This window comes from Coffea arabica, chromosome 4c (assembly GCF_036785885.1).
Source record: "Coffea arabica cultivar ET-39 chromosome 4c, Coffea Arabica ET-39 HiFi, whole genome shotgun sequence".
Taxonomy (NCBI): Eukaryota; Viridiplantae; Streptophyta; class Magnoliopsida; order Gentianales; family Rubiaceae; genus Coffea; species Coffea arabica.
The window spans coordinates 16,162,479-16,172,212 of NC_092316.1; the positions used below are offsets into that span (position 1 = coordinate 16,162,479).

The 9,734-nt window shown below is 30.8% G+C and overlaps 1 long non-coding RNA gene across 8 annotated transcripts; it reads left to right on the top strand.

Moving 5' to 3' along the window:
- The first annotated feature begins 5,129 nt into the window (after window positions 1–5,129).
- On the top strand, window positions 5,130–9,356 carry LOC113738593 (uncharacterized). 8 transcript variants are annotated; one of them, XR_011813117.1, is made up of 5 exons: window positions 5,142–5,447; window positions 5,989–6,116; window positions 6,645–6,935; window positions 7,367–7,462; window positions 8,798–9,356. It is a non-coding gene; the product is annotated as an uncharacterized lncRNA (long non-coding RNA). The 8 variants fall into 8 exon arrangements; XR_003460177.2 differs by lacking the exon at window positions 8,798–9,356 and adding an exon at window positions 7,541–8,718; XR_011813113.1 differs by having other exon boundaries at window positions 5,130–5,447; window positions 6,645–7,679.
- Window positions 9,357–9,734: the final 378 nt, after the last annotated feature.

The window sequence follows — 9,734 nt, forward strand, 5'->3', positions numbered from 1 at the left end:
TACATTTTCCTTAACCGCACATATCTAATATGGGTCTTTTCTCACAGTACGTAATTTAACATCATATCATAAATTGAAACCATACCCCAATCCTATAACATTTTTCAAAGTCAAAATTTATTTTTAACATTTTTTCGTGCTCAAGAAACACGACTCAAATAATATAGTAAACAATTACTAACGCCGATTAATCACCTCTAAAATGAGTTTCAAAATTTCCCTTCTATTCAGATATAGTTTCAAAATTTCCATCCCTTTGATCAAACAATAAGATAGTACTAATCATCAAACCCATCTCAAAGGAGAAAGAACCATGGCTTGCAAGATTAAAATCTGAATATTATGTCATGGTTTGGTAAAAAATTTTAACAAGGGTTGAAATGCGATAACCAGAGACTAAATGTAGGGAGAGATGATTTGACAAGGCAAAAGGAGTTTACATTAGATATATGTTAACGCAGGCAATGCCAATAGTCCTTGAAACTAGTGGAGGAAAATTTCCTTGTCATAAAACCTAATTGATAAGCCACGTGCTTGATGTTGACAGAATAACAAATTAATTAGGCTCAATTACGTGTCTCAAGCATCTTTCAATTTACATTGTCCCTACCATATTCTCATACTTTGTTCATAGGGTTCAATCAAGAAGAAAAGTATGTTCCCTTTGTTTATAATTATTATATGGAATGATTCTAGCATGGCATGTATGTTATTCTCCAATTTGATACTTATTAAAACTTTGTTAGGGTGACAACTTAAAAGAAATAAATTAAAAAAAACTTAAAAAAAATATGAGGAGAGAGAAACTTTAATAAGCAGGTAGCTTCACAATTATCTTCTTCTCTTAAATGATGGGAAGCTTTTGTAACATTTTTTATCAACTCTATAGCTAATTAACAGGGAAAGATGTGTGCTTTATGGCTCCACTACTAAATCATAAACCTTCTTGGAAGCCCAAAACTAACCATTTTAAATGATAGTATATTCAAAGAGGTTTTGTCTCTTTCTTTCGGGCAAAAGACCCTAGCAGCCATTAAACTATTGTTTGCATCACCTTTTGACCATTAAACAATTTTTTGTCTTAAATTTGTTACTCAATTAGCTAATCAGAACATTTGTAGTCATTAAGTTGATTTTTGCTTTTAATCTATGAAATAAGCAGAACTCGAGCAATATAAGTGTCAAATGTGAGGGTAGATTTGTCCACCACTTTCTCGACCTGAACCCATTTATTTTTTTCCTCCAAATGTGAAAGCTTTTGTCAAACAAAAAATTGGGCCTCAATTTGGAGCTCTTTTTGTCGCAGACAAAGAGCGAAGAAGATGAAGGAGAAATAAGCGATAAAAATTCTTTTGGATAAGCTTATTTATGATCAATATTCCAAATAACTTGCATTTATCAACAAGTTTTACAATTGGACCAATACTTTAGTTGAGGGAGGTCGAGTTTAGTCAACTAAGAAAGTTTTGAAGACGGACTCCTATTTCAATTGTAGTCAAGCATTTCTCTCAAGGCATAATATTTAGCTTGAATGAAAACTTGAACCTTTTGTTGATTTTTTTGGTGGATATTTGTTAGTATTTTTTTCTCATCTTTTATGTTAAATTTCAACACAATGATTTTAAAGTCATACCACATCCATCGAGTAGTCACATATGGATTATTGAAATTTTAGAAAGAAGTAGGAGAAAAAGAGCCGATAAAAAAGATAAGGGAAAGGGAAACAAGGAGAGGAGGCGGAGGCAGTGACGAAAGAATTGGCCAAACTTTAACAATAATAACAATATAGCAGCACTAAGGAAACTTAATTCCAACAAAAGCTCGCTCAAAATCCACTCTGGACCCAACCATAGAGGATATGAGAGCTAAGTTGAAAAGAAAAAATTTAGAAAAAAATAAATAGGCAAAACCGTGCAAGAGAAGAAAAATACAATTGAGAATATATTCAAAATAAAAATAATGATAAATTTATAGAAAAGAACGTTAATAGTTACCTAGAAAAGAGTATTAGTAGGAGGAAGAGCAAATGAGTAATAACTAATTTATCAATTTGAGGAAGGAATAATGAAGACAAGAAATAAAAAGGTTTTAAAAAATCATATACATTATAAATGTGAATCTATAGAAGTTAAACTCTAATATGAAGATAATTTTCTATGTTATTTTGTTTGATATAAAGTTAATATATACCTATAATATAATATAGTGCTATGTCGCCCAATAATCCAACTTTTTTATATGATGAACTCTATTGATCCCTAAACAAGATTTTATTACTTTTTCATTTGGGTTTCAAAATATTGTTAAAAGGTAAGCATTGTACTCGCGCGTGCTTACTAAAATTATACACACAGAAGGGCATTGATCGTGCTAAATATATTTTGATCACCATGATTTAGTTTAAGTCATCTAATGGATAAATTTTATACCCTTACATGAAGCCTATTGTAAGCAAATGTTGCTTCTCAACTTGTAATTAGAGCTATTTGAAGAATATTATTATTCTATTTCTAGGTCTATTAGAGCTTCTCAACACACTATTATATTAGTTATTACTATAATTTTTAGGTAGTGTCGTCTATCCAAAATAATGCATAATGCGTTGATAAATTGGGACTGGTATAGCCTGACTAGGTTACAACTTAATCATTGGTGTAAAATAACGATAAATGTATAGGAAGGAATAAAGAGATATATCTAATAAAACATAATATAGGCTACCAAACAATTTTCACATATTGCACTGCATGCTATTTATAAAAAAAGTAACGATTATTAGTTTAGATTTTACATGGAATCAAATCAAGAGCACAAAAGTGATTTCCAAGCTTGATTTCTCGTTGAATTGTAGGCTAAGAATTGAAAAAAAAAAAAAAGAAGAAGTTGATTAGCAACATATTAATATTTATATGGCACAAGCACCTATTAGTTAAATTAAAAAAAGCATCAACTAGTCTATCGTCCATACTAACAAATAAAGGAACTTGCAAGCTTCCTTCATTAAAACCATCAGTAATGTATTAGTGTTTATGTGGCATAAATGAAAATTTTTGAAATATTTTAAAATTGGATGTGATACAATATTTTGTGTGACGGCTTTACAATTAGATTAGAAATCAATTGTTTTCAAATAGTATTTCCCCAATAGGTTTTACCTAGGCATTATAGCCAAACAAAAAAAAATTGAAGAACTGAGTAGCTAAATCTTTAATATCGAAAAAAGAATCGAACCACAATCCATCCTCCTATCTAATACGAGGAATAAAATTTTTATTTCTTTATTGCTCAACAAACCACAACTCAAGCTCGATGGCTAGCAAACATGTATGAGCAACCCTCACTTTTCCCAACCAAGTTTTGCCTTTTTTATCCCCATGTCAATTGTATAGGTTTTCTTGTCTGACATTTTGTGTGATAGATACACATGAAACTAGAGCAATAAACAATGATTCGAACAGTGAACCTATCTTAGTTTTCCCTGAAATTTAGTCATATTTGGGGGCTCTCTTCTAACATAAGCGAAATTAGTTCTCAATAGTTAAGTTGTGATTGCATTTTGTATGTTACCTTTCCATATTTAAACTTTTTCTTTGTCAAAATTGATTTTGTCATACATATGAGTATTTTTCATACGGAAAGGAAGTAATTGTTTATATATTTTGAAATACATTCACAAGCAAAGTGTTAAATCTTTTTCAACTTAACCTTATAGATGAATGTAGTGCACTAATTAGTCATTGATTTTTAATAGCTTTATTTCTTACAATATTTCTTTTTCAAAATATATAATTATGGCAAAATGTCTCAATGGCTCTCAAACCATTATAAAATTTAACTTTTGATCTTCTAACTATTAATTGATAAGTTTTAGCTCTCCAATTAATTAAAATATATAATTATATTCCTTCCGTCAACTGTTAACATGAGCCATTATGTTTTATAAAAATAGCATGACATGAGCAGTAGTAGCCCTCAAACTATTATAAAGTTCAACTTTTGACCCTCCAACTAATTAAAACATATAATTCTAACCCTTCCATATCCTTATGTCAAATAGAAACATCCCCATGTGCATGGTAAGGGCATAACCAGGGGTGTTTTTGTTGTCATAGGACATGTACCAGTGTAAAATTATTATATTCCATTGGACTCATAAACTAATTTACCAAGTCCCCAATTGCTAAACTTGTCCAAAATTAGTTGAAAACCTAAAAATCCAAACCCTGAATAGAGAAATTCTAGCAAGGATAGGCAACTTGAATTAATTGAGTTGTTTTCAATTGAAATTTAACTCATTTTTCAATGTTGTTCCATATTTAATATGTTCATGTACTTCTCTTAATGACATAAATCTCGCATACAATTCATTTTCTAGGATATTCCAATAAGTCTTGGTTCATTTCAAAGTTTGAACTTTCTAAACCTCTCAAATAATCAATTCTGTGGTGAGATTTCTCCAAACTTTACATCACTATATCTAAACCTTCTTAATTTGTCAAACACTTGGTTAGGCATATCCCAAATTCTTTATCAATAGATGTTTCTATTCGATATAACAACTCAAGTTGACGAAAAAAGGTAGAATTATAAGTTTTAATTAGTTGGAAGGTTAGAACTTATCAGTTAATAATTTGTGGGTCAAAAGTTGAACTTTGTAATAGTTTAAGGGCTACTAGCATCTCATGAATCCTTTATCTTTATTAAACATAATGACTCAAGTGGACAAAAGGATTAGGATTATATGTTTTAATTAGTTGGAAGATTAAAACTTATCAGTTAATAGTTCAAGAGCCAAAAGTTGAATTTCGTAATAGTTGGAGGGTCACTGAGGCATTTTGCCCATATAATTATAGGCATCAATTAAACTTCAATTAATGCAATTTATTATACAAAGTAAGTAGTAATAATTATTGGTTATGTTTTTTTTACTAATATCTTATATACTATAAGACAAGCAAAAGGCCAATGTTACTGTAGCAGCTCCTTTTGCTGACACATGGCATATTGGATGAATTTTGAGCCTTTTCTTTTACTTTGTCTATGGACTTTACATTATCTACTTTTCCCAAACTACCACGTTGCTGCTAGAAGGATAGGTTCTTAAGACTTCTTCTACCATATTGAGCCATGTGGTTGACTCTGGGAAGGGAGTTTACTGGGGAGAAATTTTTTTCCGTTTATGGCCTCAGAATGTTGACTACTTCTGCGAACAGTATACCACTATTGAGGTCATTTGTGTCTTTTTATGTAAAATTACTACTTTGTCCAGTGAGAAAAAATGGCTCTCAAAACAGTAGCTAACTATTTAGTGTTGTTTGTGACTTTTTGCCTACCATTCTTCTTCTATCTTTGGCTGTGTTTTCCATTCCTTTCCTTTGTACATCAGACACAATCAAGAATAGCAGCTGAACTGCTTCTATGCATGGTCAGAAAAAGCAAAGAAGCAGGTAAGCTTCTTCATTTCTCCGTATCTTTTTTTCACCAAATCCTTCTCATTCTCCACTGTAGAATACACATGGCTAACCTATCAGTGTTAATTATTGCCATGGAAACCACCAATTGTTTCACAGATTGAGTTTACTTTTTGGCACTTTTTCTCTTTCGTTACATTTTGTGACATTGCGTACAATACAAGAGAAGAAAAGAGAACTCCAACAAGAAAGAGTTCTGGAGAAAGGGCTGCAGGAAAATAAGAATTTATTTTTTTTCCCTTTTGGTTCTGAATTTAATTTTCGCCTTTTAGGTCTTTATTAGATGATATTCTAACTTTAGTACAAAAATTTCCTTTTGCTTCTTTTCTGCTAAATGTGAATATATGTGTCAGTGAATTTTTTCTTCATTTTGTTTTTTTCCTTTTTTAAAAATTTTTTAGTAGCTGTTCTTCATTTTGTTCTTTCAATTTTCTCTTTTTTTTTATTAGATGATGTTCTGATATGTGAGATGTTTTTTTTTTTGTGTTGTTTCTTTTGGTTGCAATGATTTATCTAGCAAATACAGCTATTCAAGCAAGTTAAGGTTTTGTGAAATCTCAGAGACCAATGGCCATCAAGTGTTTGATAAAATATCTGTGTGAAACTTGGGATAGCAGAGCAAACATGGAGAGAATGATCGCACAGGTAAATTCTACTCCGATCTATATCATTTTTTTCTCTACGGCCAATTCCTTCTATGTTTTTTAGGGCACTTTATCTTTCCTTTTCAACATTTTTTTAGGGCACAAAGTATCCTATCAAGAAGTTAATTATTAGTAGATTAGTAGTTGGAAACATAGTTTACAGTTTTTTGTGCTGTAGAAGTTGCCGATTCAAGTATGTCTTACACTTCATCTTCATATAATAACTTTAAAAACTTATGGTTACCTTTTGTCCAGGTAAAGAGCTACTACATAAATTCTGATGGTACCGATGTAATATAGGATACGATTGAGAATTTCCAACTGTAGAAGTCGAAATTTTGTATTGTTACTTTGTTATCCCTACACATATCTTAGATATATCATATGTATTGTATTCCAAAGTTTAATATAAAATTTCTAAGATACATCATATGTATCTTAGATATATCATATGCACATATCTTAGAAATTTTGTATTGTTAGTTTCTTATCTCTGCACATGTTGGTGTACTTAAGAGTTTAATTTCAGGGACCAAAGGGGACGTTGTTGACACCATTAACGGTGATTTTGGCAAGTGAATTTATTCTGGGAATGATGGATCTAAGATGAACTTGGCTAATGCGGTGGCTTATTCTCTCCTACGAGTGCTAATGGGCTTGTCAAGAGTATTGGAGCTGGTGGAGTTGAGAACAGAAGTCAGCAAACTTTTGTAGGTTTTGGGGTTGGAAAAGAAATTATCCCTCAGTCATCTAAGCTAGCTCAAGAGAAGAAGCCCTAGGTTTCTACTGCTAATGGTCATGCTACAGCCCTTGCTGCTAAGTAAATTTTTCTCCTTTCCTCTGCTGCTTAACATCATAGGAAATAAATAAACTCTTAAATTTTTGTTAATTTCTAGTTCACTGTGTTTTGTTGGAGTAACAAAAAGAAACGTTTATGTATTGTTGATAACAAGAGCCTAAGAGGCAAAATTGCTGAAATGATAACTAGAACCACTGTTGTCCAATTAATTTCTTTAATAATCTTATTTCATTATTTAAAGGACAGTCTTTATGAACTCATTATGATTCGAATTGAAATTCATATTCTTATGGTGAAGGCTTGAACTTAATAGTATCCTATAATAACACCCATTGCTTTAAAGACATAGAACTTGCATGTTTAACCATGGCTTTGGTACATGTTGACTTAAGACTTCCGAGTTTCAATTTAGTTTTGCTAAAAATGTCAAGTTTTGGTTGATTTTTTCTTAGAAACTTTTGGCTTAAGACCCAAAAATCTATCCATGTTGAGATAGAATGTACCATTAGATGCCCAACATGCAAGGAAGAAACTGGAGTTGAAGCGAGGTAAATGCTATTATTTACTTTTATAATGCTAGAATTGGTAAATCATTTACAACAATTATAACTTCTAATTTGCTTTAGGTAATGGCAAAATATGATAGGTGTCGCTTGGGATTTGTGGTAAATGATGTAACAGGATCTTTACATGCTGTAATTTTCAGTCCATATGCTTAGAAATTGTTATCATATACTGCTTTTCATCTAGCCAGCTGATGACCAAGTAAGTTCAACTCCATGAGCTATAACTTGATGAGTTGTTGCATAATGATGAGTACAACTTGATAAATGCGCTTAAATGCTCTTAGAAGAACAATTGTAGGAAAGGATTGAAATATTATACTAAAAAGTCATATTTTTCCTTAAAGAATTAATGAGGCTTTGTTCAACTTATTTGATCCATTTTATAGCTTTAAGTTTTGCTTATTGGATTAATTCTTTTGTATGACATTTTATCATAAGTTTACCCTTACAAATTCACGTATAGCTTTTGATCTTGACTCTTGAGATATCCTAAAGCCTTATAAGAGCATTCTTTTGGTCAGTTGGAAATAATTGAAAAAGATAAGCTATCTCAGTTATGGCGTTGGCTTATAAATTTCTACTATTTGGTTTTTGAATGAGGCTGCCATAAAAAAAATGACTCTGTATGCTTTAATAAGTTATTTGTATCTAACGTATCTGCTTATCTGTTAAAATTTTAGAATGTTGCCTTAGTTTTGGATTGTAAAAAGCCATATTGCTTCGCAGTTGGAAATTGCACAGTCAACATGTAATTGTTGATTAAATATTTCAAACAAATATTTCGAACAAAGTTCACTAATGAAATTAAGGATGCTACACATTTTGCTAAACTAGCCTCTCATGTTGAGGGGGTTACAATGGTTTTTTCATCCATGCTTTTAATCTGGAAAATCCAAGGACAAAAGGACAAGGAAAAACAACACTATCAAAGCATACGCTACTGAGGTTGGAGGTCAAATTTCGACAGCAATCCCAAATGAAATCACAAAAGATGTTCCCAAATTTCATATCAATGCTCAAGATCCTTTATGATGGCGTTCTCATAAAGAACTTGATGGAGTAAATGCAAGTTAGCAATCTAATTAGTGGGCAGTCAGTATTTCAATTTATAGTTGTCTAGGATATAGCACTACTAAAAAGTTTATGACAGTCTGCTGAATTACTTGGTAGTGGGAAAGTAGAAAAGATGTTAATATTGAACCAGTGCTCAATTTCTAAACTCTGTTATTTTACTCAAATGATGAATTTGTATGCTTAATTCTTCTTTCTCCCTTTTATTAATCTTCTAACTTCCTTTAAACAATTTTCTTCTTACAGATTCGGATGATTGCAGCTCTCAGCTCCATTAGTTTTTAGCATATATAATAGAACCAATCATTATAGCATTTTTTTTCCTTTTTGGCTTTGGATTCTTGAAAAAATTACTGTTGAGATTTTAAGTAGGATATAAATTATGTCAATATTTTGAAACTACAAAATTGAAATACAATTCTAGAATTTTACCTAAATGAAAAATGTATTTATGAACTATAATTATGATCTATTAATTTTTAATCCAAAATTCAAGAGATCATGATACACAGAAAATGGTACATTAAATGTTATACAATTGAACTAACATTGCCACTTAATATATTCCAAGGAAAGGGACTCTTGTGCTTTCTTAAGAAAGCAACTCCAAGAGAAAAAACAATTAAAGGAACAGCTTTTGCCATTATCACAAGCTATGAAGTTGAACAAGTCCTAGCTGGCCAGCAGACTTAAATGAACCTTCACAATGATTATGCATAAAATTAGTTTCCAACAATGTAATGCTTATGTGCTTCAGAACTGAACTACTTGTGTTTTAATTTAATTATCTTGTATCTATTTATCATTTGTGTTAATTCGACTTAGCTATTTTGATTTGCTACCTATGTATGTTTTAATTCTATTATCTTGTATTTGTCTATCCTTTATGTTAATGTACTTCAATTTAATCTCTTTTACCTTGAAAAGCAAATCTATTGATAAGTTATAAATCCAATTCATATATAGATGTCCCTCTATCAAACACAAAAATTTCTGCAAAAATGCTAACCATTATTAATCCTACTATTTTTCAATTTCTCTACGTATATTGCTGAACAAATTATACATATAATTTTAAAACAAAAAAGTATATAAGTATATTATTAATTTGTACCTGAATTAAATTTGTTAAATAAAAAATGTAGACAATAATAAATCCAGTGACAATGACAAAAAAATGTAT